Raw genomic sequence first — 12,030 nt, 5'->3', positions numbered from 1 at the left:
TTATCTAGGTAAGTTGGTAACGAGGAGGTACCCCTTCTTTTTACGGGGGTAGAATATAATACCGTAATATTTTGGGGCATTTGACCCTTTTATTCGGTGTTTTAGCTGGTTATTTTGGCATTCGTTGCCTTTGTGTTTGAGTAGTGTGGTGAACTTCGGGATGAAGTTCTTTTTAAGGAGGGAAGACTATAATACAAAGTCAACATTAAAATGTATTTTGTTAATTTTATTAAACTAGTGTTAGACCCGTGAAAAATCACGGGTTGTGTTTATTCATTTTGTAAGAGGATGATAATTGCATTTTATTTGTTGAACACGTTAATTTTTTTAAAAAATGTTAATAATAAAGTTAAAAAACTCAACGAATATTTTTATAATTAGTCTTATTCATAGGATGACCGAAAATAATTAAATACAAATTAAAATAAAGTTTGATGGTGTTTTCATTAAAAGGTGTTTTAATGTATTAATAAGAAGTGTTTTAATTTTTTAATGTGTTTTTAGTAAATCATTGATCTTAAATTGAGCAAAAGATTATACGTCTCTCAAGAAACTGTCTCTCAATTGTACATTTTTGAGTAAAAATGATAATGAAACTAATAAAAAACAATTATAGATCATGATTAAGATTACTTATGTTAGCTAAGTAAATATTATTGGGTCCGTCTAATGGGCTCCGTCTTAGCCCATAGTGAATTCTCATTTTGCTCCATCTGATAATGGCTAATTGAAGAGATTGAAGAGACAATGAATTTAATCTTTAAAAAAAAAAGGAGAAGTAAAAAACAATATTAATCGAAGGCGAATTGAAAATAATTATATAACCAATTTTAATTACTGAACATGTGTACTATTTAATAATATATATATATAGAAATTATAACATTCAAATTTGAGAAATTTGAGATAAGTAAACTAATAAAATAACACATGATAATGTTAATAGGAGTAAAAATTGTAAGACGGGATTAAAATAAAACAATTAAGACATAGTTGAAAAAGGAAATTATAACTTAAAAATTTAAGTACTTTAAGTTTCTATGTCGTGTTTAGAGGTCGGAAATACCTATGCAACAATTTCATTTTAAACTGGGCCGTGGTTTGAGCCCAATTTAAAGAACCCAAACTTCATTTTAAAGTGGGCCGTGTGTAATATTTGCTTATGTCGTGTATGTAATCTATTTTCAATTCCGAGTAGAGTAGTTTCACCATTTCGTCCAAGTTTCTAGAGATTTCATTACACATTTATTAAGCATTGATTATCAAAAAATCTGAAAAAAAAAAAAAAGACAACATTTCATCCTCGTCTTTATCGCCTTCTCAAAAATGTCCTCAACCTTCCCTTCAATCTTCATCAAAATGAACAGATCCATCATTCAAACTTTGCTATTGAAGATTATTCAAGATTCTTCTATCCTTCGTTCTCAAAAATGGTGAAAATGGTTGATTTATTATTGAATATCAAGGTTTGTTTACTCTGATTTACAATTTTGTCTAATTTTTTTTTATTTTTTTTAATTCCGGTAAAGTAGTAATTGTTTTTTATTTTGTACTATAATCGTTTTATTATTATTGCATGTTGTTGGATATTGTTGCAAAGGAATTCCAGATCTACTAAAATGGAGGATCGGTTGATATTAAGGTCATTATTGTAGATCAAGGTTTGTTTTCTATGATCTACTCTTGTCTTAATTTTTTTTTTTTTTTTTAAAAAAAAATTGCCGTAAAGTAGTATGGGAAGTTTTTAAATTTGTACTGTAATTGTTTTTTTTTTTTAATTGCATGTTGTTGGAAGTTGTTAAAAAGGAACTACACAACTTCTAAAATGATGGATCTGTTGATATTAAGGTTATTATTGTAGATCAAGGTTAGTTTTTTCTGATTAACATTTTTGCCTTAATTTTTTTTTTTTTTTCCGGTAAATCAGTACTACTTTTGAAACACATGATATGTTATGTGCTATGTTAAGGCATAATGATTGTGTTTGTTAGTGTAAAATTGACTTACATAGGAATAATTGTGTTTGTTATGTTTTGGTTTGATTAGAGAAAGGAGTTAATTTTGAGTGAATTGTTATTTAGTGAAATGATTCCGTCTCACATTGTGATACCGTCTAAAAACAGGCAGCTGGTGTAATGTATTTTTATTTTACTCTTTCTTTCTTCATCTTATATTGTTTGATTTATAGCTGCGGAGTTTAATTATACATTCTTGTTTCAAATTTAATCGATGGTTTTTATTTTTTTGGTACTTCAATGTCTGTCAAGGCTTGCTGTTGGTTGTGAGAGCTATTTAATGTCGTATACTTTGTTTTGTGGTGAATTGAGACGATATTAGAGTTGACCCTAACTGTTGACTTGTGGTGGATGATACCTGAGAAAATAGGCTGAAACTGTGTTCTTTCAAAACTGCTGGGGGTATCAAAATGAATATGTGATTTGACTATTTGACAAATTTAGCTATGTATACGTCAATTGTCCTAACCTTATCAAATTGAAGTAGATCTTGCATCAGCCCACATGATAACTATGTTGCTGCAGGTTCTGCAGATGGGTCTGTGTATATTTGGTCAATTCAGAAGGGAGACATAGTTGCTACTTTAAAAGAACACGCGGCTCCTGTTTTGTGCTGCAATTGGAGTGGTCTTGGAAAAATATTGGCTACTTCTAATAAGGACGGGGTTGTCTGCGTATGGTCGTGAGTTTGACGGGTTTATCATCGTCAGTTGACGTGGTATTTCTATGCAACCAATTCCTATAAAAAGGTTAGATGGTGTGAATATGATCTCATTTTCTTCTACTCTGTTTTCTGCTAATGTACAGTTGGTTTCCTGAATATTCCGTTTATTTTTTGAACTATATGGCAAGCTTTTAAGTATCTCATTCTTATATCTTCGGATCCTTTTGGGCACTTTGTGTATGTTTATGTGCATCGCTACTAAACTGTTGTGGAATTGCAAATTAACTCATGATACATTGATATTTACACGAACTACCGTTGCCTTGTTCTTTTTCACAAGTAGTTTTTGGCGAAAGTTTGGATACCTATATACCATTGTTGCATTTGACATACGCTCTTATTAAATTTGGCCGAGTTGTGAAGGCTTTGAATGTTTCCATGTGAAACTCATACACAATTGTAGTGTATGAGTTAAGCTGGTCATTTTTAAAGCCAGTTTAATATAAACAATTTGGTCATTGATGTTTAATTGCGTTTTGATTTATTTTCTTCGGAATATCGAATCAATTTACATCTCTAATGCTTGGCAGTTACTCATAGGAGAGTCAACCCTAATTTAAGGAAGTAGTAGTTAGCTGAACTACATTATGACTTAATTGGGTTGCATGATTCCACATGAATTCCTTCAATCAAACTTACACATTATCTGAATCGGAAGCATAATCGGAATTGGAATCTGATTCTCTTCATCCATTTGATCTATAGTTCATTGTGGTGTTTATCATGATCTATTTCAATTGTGATTATAAAATTTTCTTTGTTACCGATATGTGTGTATTAAATCCTGTAAATTTATAAACATCCTAAAATTAATTGCTGGTATTTTTTATTTGATAACTGATTAAGTGATGAAATTGTTAGTTTTGAGGAATAATCGTTCAATGTTAATCTGTCTGTATCATTTTAATTCAATTCATAAAGCGATTAAGGTTGTTTGGAAGGCTAAAATATCATATCGGCATGATTATTGAATATGGCATCATAATTGTTGTAGAAATTATTTCATTAAGTTTTTGTTTTTGTTCTTTAATGTTGGTCATTGCTGTCATATGTATTAGAAGAAGAAACTAAATCTAAGAAATTGATAATTAATACCAAGAATTGATAACTAACAGAAACAATTTCTGTTACAAATTTCTAAGCAATGGCAGAATTACAAATAAACATTAACTTAATAAAAAAAGGTTCAAGAACAATAACTACAATGGATCTGTATCAACTTAGGAAAATATAAGAAAAAAATTAAAGTCTATCGAAAATCTCCTTGTAAACAACATTAGTTGTTGTATTAGACATCCCTCCTTCTTCATCCAGAAGAAGGACTTTTAAACCTTTCTTACTTGTAACCCTAGATATAGCAACGTACAATTGGCCGTGGGTAAAGACCGGTCGAGGTAGATAAAGTCCAACACGGGATAGTGATTGCCCTTGACTTTTGTTAATAGTCATTGCAAAGCAAACGGCTAAAGGAAATTGTCTTCTTTCAAACTTTATTGGAAACCTAGTATTGTCGGAAGGTGTCAAGGTGATTCGGGGAATATAGACCTTACTACCAATATGACTGCCAGAAATAACAGTTGCACTTATAACGCGTTTTCCTAGATGATTTACCTCGAGTCGGGTGCCATTGCATAACCCATTTGCTTGGTCGATGTTTCTAAGAAGCATGACTATAGCTCCAACCTTCAGTTTCAAGATGTGATTGGGTAAACCAGAACATCTGATAGAGTTCAGAAACTCAGTAGAGTAGAGTTTTCTTACCCCACAATTCGTCTCTTCCTTGCTAATTTCATCAGAGCTTAGATAAACAATTTCTTCCTTTTGAATTTTATCCAAGACATAGTCGTTCACCGATTCGACAACATCGTGAGTAGGTGCTAGTACAGCTCTTTCAGTGAAGTACTGAGGGTCACCTAGGTGATCTTTAAAAGATGGGTACGTGCTGTCTACAATTGTAGCTATTGGATCTTCACCCGGATGTAAAAGTATATCATCAGGTAATTCAATGCTAGCTACACCATCATTTGGCCCACCAACCCCATCGCCAACTTCTAGAATCCACTTCGAGAATTCTCTAATCTCATCAACATCTGACCGTGCACTTCCAACCTGAAGTCTCATATTTTTTGTGAGCTTCAAAACCTGGAATTTTTATAATGAAATAAAAGAGTCAAGATTGAATTACTAAGTAAAATTGATTAGTGAATCAGTAATAGTAGAAGTGTAAGATAGATCTTTTTAAAAAAAGAGTCTAACCTTACAATATCTCCATAAAGGAGAAGAACTGATAGCAGCACCTACAATATCTTGCCTGCTTCCTTTGGGTACAACAGGCAAGATTTGTCGAAAATCACCGCCAAAGACAACAACTTTTCCTCCGAAGGGTTTTTCAGGGTCCCCTTGCGATGAAGTTCTCATGATATCTCTCAAGCTTCTATCAAGAGCTTCAAAACAATAACGATTAACCATAGGTGCCTCGTCCCATATAATAAGCTTTGCTCTTATTAATAGCTCTGCCAAATCCGTTCCTGGTCGTATTCCATGACAGGTTGAGTTTTCATCAACATTAATAGGTATGCTTAGTCGTGCGTGGGCTGTTCGCCCTCCGGGAAGAAGGATAGATGCAATGCCACTTGAGGCCACAGCTATAACGATCTCACCTTTGGACCTTATTGCAGCGCATAAGGTCTTCCATAAGAATGTCTTACCTGTTCCCCCATACCCATAAACAAAGTATACACCACCTTGACCATTTTGAACAGAATACATGATTTGTCTATAAATTGACTTCTGTTCATCAGTCATTGAAGAAGTGAGCACTTCATGTTCATTCTTCAAAGCATCCTTATCATAAGATAACTCATCTGCCAAGAGCCTATTCGAGCACGTTGCAAGAATGTCAATGTCTGGATATGGCATGTTGTCAAACTTACGCAATGAACTACCATTTCGTTGCAACCATGATTCAATTTCGGAAAGTGTATAATTCAGAATCGCTCGTCATTAGGCGGAGTTCGCATACACAAAGAAAAATATGTTGTATTTCAATATATCCAAAGAGAAAGTTACTTTATTATAAACTAAAATAAAATTAATATATTTTTAAAGCATAGTTGACAAACTACCTGGGTTACGTAGTTCCATTCGTCTTCTGTATAAGATATCATCAGATAATAACTTCCACGTCTTTTCCCAAACTAATTCTGGCTTCACTAAGCTATTAGTGAGCAAAAGAGTTGCGAAAAGGTTCCTAAGATAGAATCCTGTCCCCCAAAAACTCGCTTCCTCAATGGCATCAATATACTCTTTATCATCACCAAGTAAGCCTAAAGCGTAGCAAGCCTCTTTGAAAGTTGGGTGAGGGAAACCATGTACAGTTCTAATATCTTCATATGATTTCGGTCTTTTAACAAAGTTCAGTAGAGTTCTCAAATAGTACCTCTCACCCCCATTTGGAGACATATGATACATTCGGCCAAGAGTAAATCCTCTTTCCCTTGGAGTCCATCTCCTTTCTTTTATTTTCCACACATATTTTTGTGGAAACTCCCAATATGTTAGATCTCTACCATCGGAATTCAGATTATTATATTCCAGCCAAGCCGTGAATTTTGTTCTACCTCCGGAAGACCTTTCGACCACTTCGTCGATTGGATCATCATCATGGAAAATAACATTTTGCTCATTAGGTAGGTGATAATCTAACCTTAATACGGGGGGGGGGGGGTCCTATATTGAATAGGAAATGAAAAAATTCTCCAAACAGCTTCACATGGTGAAATGTAACGGCAGTCGTAGTATTGTTGTATTTGATCATCATCATTTGGGTCTTGACTACCTATTCGAAAGAAAAAAATGGTTCTTAATAAGACATTTAATTTAGATATTTTGAGTCAAAAATCATGACAAAGAAATTAGATAGATACGGCCGATTACCAGTATTGCTGCGAGCCGCACTAACAGTGACACGGTCAAATCCTTTATTAATGTACTTGAATAAGTACTTAATTGATCTTGCTTGGTTGCACCATTCCACATTAATGTGAGCACGATATTTCAACAACAAATCTGCATTGTATGGAACAACATATCTGTTATCAACCGTTTTATGATTTTTTTTCAATTGTTCTTCCATTGTCCCTTCTCTTATAAACTGGATAACCATCGCCATCTACTGTAGTTCTCTCATTAAACTTCTTAGGGAATTTTTTCGAGCAAATTCCATCAATCATGCATGGCGAATCTGGGTTAAGTTCTCCACATGGGCCGTGAATCATACAATCCTTAACTGCTGTATAAAGGGCTGGGTTTTCTAGGGGGTCTGGAATTTCAGCACTTATAATACGATCAACATCCACGGCTTCTGGGAACTTGTCATCCCTTTGTAAAAAGAGCAAAATATGGGCATGCGGTAGACCACGCTCCTGGAATTCAATTGTATAAACAAAAATAAAAAACGTTATTTAATTAGACGGAGTTAAGTATCAAAATTAGAAGAGATAAAGAATATAACAGATATTTTAAAATGTTAAATAAAGTAAAAGATAAAATCACCTGCCCTTGTTCGCCCAAAAATATGTAGTTCTTTAAAGTCCCGCATGAGCTCATCAAGTTTCAATTTAAAGACTCGAGTAACTATATCAGGTCTATCCTCTGGCCGTAGGCCTCTTTGTTGAACAAACCTAGTAATTTCAGGCCATTTTGGGTTGCATGTGAAGGTAATAAACAAATCAGGATACCCACACCACCTGCAAATGGTCATTGTGTCTTGATATGTTTCCCTCATGTAACCCTTGCCCCCTACGAAAGATGATGGGACAATGAAACGAACACCAGCAGAGGAAGGGGTGGTCTGTCCTACAGCTGCAGCATTTGCCAAATTCTTGAAGTTTTCGGACCGCAACTTTGGTTGGTTAAAACGGATATACTTTAAACGGTCAGATTCTATCATTGTGCAACCGTCAGCAAGGAATTGTTGAAATGCTTTACCTGGACAATAAATACGTAAACAACGAATATAAAACATGTCACCATATGATCTAGTAACAAATTGCAACAGATGTAAAATCAATAAATAATTTTAAAATCAAAGAAAAAAATAAATTAAGTTTGAAATAATATACCTGCCATCAAAATAGTTGGATACTCCCGGTCAATTGATCTATTTTGAATGCGAAAGGCAAACCACTCCCTCAACGTTAACTTATCCCGAGTGTTGTTATTGTTACTGGAGGAGGCAGCTTTCGACTGTTGCCTATGAGGGATACCAAGTCTATGACCATCCTCTCCACGCGGGAAAAGAATAGGGTACTGCAAAGCTAAATAAGAAGCATGTAGCTCTGATATACGTTGTAGTCTACCCGAACGTTCCTCAACCACAATGTCCCTACTATCAATTGTGTTCTCTATATCTCCCACAATTAAGGCAGCAACCTCTGAGACGGTAGGTAAATTATATGTTCTCCCATCTGTATGACGTGCACTAATAAGCCGTAACCTGACCTGACCATCAGCACCTTGGTGTAGCCGATCTCTAGCCATTCTAAATGATTTAACCAAAACGTTGTGACGATCAAGCATTTCTTTTAATTCCGTCATTAGACCATTGTCAAATTGAATACCGTTATTAGAACTGCATATATAAATGGAATTGATTATTTTTTTTTATTTTGAAAAGCAGTTAACTACAACGTTAAAAAAATAAATACATATAAATAAAAAAGACAAACCTTACTGCATTCTTCCTATGCTTCAACTCCTCTTCCGTGTCGTAAATGTAAAGTTGACAAAATTTGGGTGGTGCGTCAACATTAGGTAATAAGCTTCCAATTAAATGTGTATTCTCACCACCGATTCTAAATGTGTAAGGACCTCTACCTCGGTTCACCGTATGATCTACTTTTCCACCCATAGATGTAAATGAAAACATATTATTGTAATGACGTATGTTTTCAATGAAATGATTACTCTTAGGATGTTTTCGCATCAAAAGATCACATAACAATTTCGGAGGTTTTTTGATAAAAGGAAGTTCAACTTTTCCATTTTTGCAACACATATTAAAAGACGGCACTATGGGTTTGCTATCCATACGATCCCTTTCACCGTACCACATCTGAGCTCCACATTTTGTGCAAGTGTAAATAGGGTCCCCGATATCATCGTATCCGTCAAGGACTGTTAATAAAGCCAAATGTCAATAAAAAATTCTATGATTAGAATTAAAATTGTAATTGAAGAAATATGTAACTAATATGACCTTGAAGGTTATCATCAACAATTGTTAAACGGTTATTTGCTTCGTAAGTTTCATAGGCTGATGAAAGATCTCTTGCTATATCTCGGATCAAATTTTGTCTTTCAATATGACTTTGTATTGAAGTATTATCCGTCATAAAGATTTGATTGTCCGAAAGTTGGTGTTCTCCATTAACTGTACACAGAGAAAATATGTATAAGTACAATAAATGATTTTGTTTTCTACAATAAAACAGGTTTTTATCACTTATTTACCATTCGTGATGTTGCTGATTGGAGTCGTGGTTGTTGAAGTGGCTGAATTTTTTGACAACATTTCCTGACGTAAGAGAAGCTTCCTCTTTTGCCTTGCTAATTTTGCAGCCAGTTGTTGTTGGGTCAAATTATTGTGTAGACACGTATAAGCTTCGAAAGTTCCTTTGGATCTCTTTAGGGACAATTTTTGTTTCTGTTGTTTCCTTGGGGTTTGGGCAAGTAGATAGTTGTTTACACCTTTTGCCAACTCATAATCTATGACAAAAAACTATGTTAAACATATGGATTAAAAAGAAATATAACATATGGATTATAAAGAAATAGAGTAGTTAACAGTAGGTTTTTTTTTTGAAAAAAAGGTAGTAGGTTGATTACCATTCCAAAAATTGGTTATAGAGGCTGCCATTAGTTTATTTGTAGTCATATCTGAACATTATTTTAAAGATTGCGTAAAATCAGTATAAAGCCCATCATGAGAGAAAAAAAAATAGTAAGTACAAAAAAACTTTAATTAAGAGACATACCAGTTGGTGAGTGAGGAAATGATGATCTACCTTTAGGTAGGTGAAATGATGACTCATTTTGAATATTTGGAAGTGGCTGAAAGGCTTGAGTAAAAACGAATAGGTATATAATGAGGAAAAAAAAGTTAGTAAATTTAAAGTCAAAAGTTTGTAAACGGTAAATACGTATTTGTATAAATTTCTTTCAACTGAGAGACGTACCATTTTCAGATTGATACAATGGTGCTTTACCGTTATTTTGATGGTTTGATATTTTCCTTTGAATTTGTGGAGGTGTCTCTAATACTGGCGAAAAGTCAAACACTATAACATCATGTGATGTGGGAAAATATAAAAGTAACCATGTACAAATTCCACTGACATTATTGATGAACAATGATTAATGATGACCAGTGCTCTAATATATAGTTGTATTATGCAATAAAAATCAATAATAGAGTAACATACCATTATGTGATTGATAAATCGGTGTTTTACCCTTGCTTTGTTGAAATGAAGAGTGAATTTGATTTTCTGGAGTTGGTTGTAATTCTTGCAGGTTAAGAGTCACGTTAACATCAAAACGTGGAGTTACTCATAATAAGATTGTGAGAAAAAAACAAACGGTAAGCAAATTTCGATATTTGTATTGCACATATTTGTGTTTTTATAAGTTAATTTAAATGTAAAGACTTACCATTCGGAGATTGGAAAATGTACCAATTACCATGGGATGGTTGACCTGATGCTTGCCTTTGTACTTGTGTGTTTGTTATGTCGCGTAGCGGCATCATATACGTACCTTATTGTATTTGTTAATTCATTATATTCATTATATTCAGCAACTTCTTATGATAACATAGTTGTATTATGCAATAAAAATCAATAAATAGAGTAACATACCATTATGTGATTGATAAATAGGTGTTTTACCCTTGCTTTGTTGAAATGAAGCGTGAATTTGATTTTCTGGACTTGGTTGTAATTCTTGCAGGTTAAGAGTCACGTTAACATCAAAACGTGGAGTTACTCACAATAAGATTGTGAGAAAAAAACAAACGGTAAGCAAATTTCGATATTTGTATTGCACGTATTTGTGTTTTTATAAGTTAATTTAAATGTAAAGACTTACCATTCGGAGATTGGAAAACAGACCAATTACCATGGGATGGTTGACCTGATGCTTGCCTTTGTACTTGTGTGTTTGTTATGTCACGTAGCAGCATCATATACGTACCTTATTGTATTTGTTAATTCATTATATTCAGCAAGTATCTAATTAGTAATACACTATATTATGTAAGAAAATAAATCTAAGTTTAAAAGATATACCTGGTAAATTGAGTTCAAAAATGTTCATATACCCATGATTATTTGGCTGTGAATGAGTAATAGTGGACATTGACGTTCTATTGTGTGTGGATCCCATTTTCTCATAGTCACCTAGAAGAATAGCGAAAAAATTTAAAAACTTTGTGCGTACCTAATTTTAGCCTTATACATAGGATGTATTGTAGCCTTATATGGTTTCAAATATACATAGGTTTTTTTCCTTTTTGTACTAAAATTACTACTAAAAAATTGTTTGTGAAATAGTTGCATTATTTTGGAGCTGTTATGTTAAATTGAAAAGACTTAACTTGGTAGAAGATGATTATTATTCATGATGAGCAACGTAGAAGAAGGATACAATACATACTAACAGACTCCTCAATCCTATATTTGACCTCCATTAATCTTCTCCTAAAATATGGCAACTACTCCTAATTATATGACAAATAATTGATAAACTTAACATATACAAAAGATACATGATATATTTAATTACGGTAAAGATCAATATCCATATTAGTATTATTCGTATTCTATTAATTATACACGTAATTATACTTCCAGTTCAATTAAAATTTGTATGAAATAGTTCTAACCTTTTTTAGCTTCATTGCCATTCCTCCTACTTTTCTTTGATACTTGCTGATGAGAATTAGATGATGCCATGGATGAAAGTAACGTTTTTGATGAAATATAATTTTGAAATAACTGAACAGAAAAAAGGATGAGGCAGTATTCTGAGATTTATAGGGGTAACAATAAATAGAATTCGAATAGCCACTTTTTTATTCAATTTAGGTTTTACACTATTATCCAAATAGTATAGATAAACGAAATCTATGAGCCATTTAATTTCTAGTTTTTCGAAATTGAAATAATTGAATTTTAAGAGCCAAGTCTTGGAACTTTAATTTTTAATAATGTTTCACGATTTACACTGTCA

At 33.2% G+C, this 12,030-nt stretch overlaps 1 long non-coding RNA gene across 1 annotated transcript; it reads left to right on the top strand.

Annotated features, from left to right (window-relative positions):
• Window positions 1-1,768: 1,768 nt before the first annotated feature.
• Window positions 1,769-10,945, top strand: LOC141621620 (uncharacterized). The gene is made up of 4 exons (XR_012532504.1): window positions 1,769-1,867; window positions 9,234-9,321; window positions 10,315-10,381; window positions 10,750-10,945. It is a non-coding gene; the product is annotated as an uncharacterized LOC141621620 (long non-coding RNA).
• Window positions 10,946-12,030: the final 1,085 nt, after the last annotated feature.

The sequence above is a fragment of the Silene latifolia genome, chromosome X (genome assembly GCF_048544455.1).
Source record: "Silene latifolia isolate original U9 population chromosome X, ASM4854445v1, whole genome shotgun sequence".
NCBI lineage: Eukaryota > Viridiplantae > Streptophyta > Magnoliopsida > Caryophyllales > Caryophyllaceae > Silene > Silene latifolia.
Note: the sequence above shows the minus strand (reverse complement) of the source record. Positions and strands in the feature narration are given on the sequence as shown.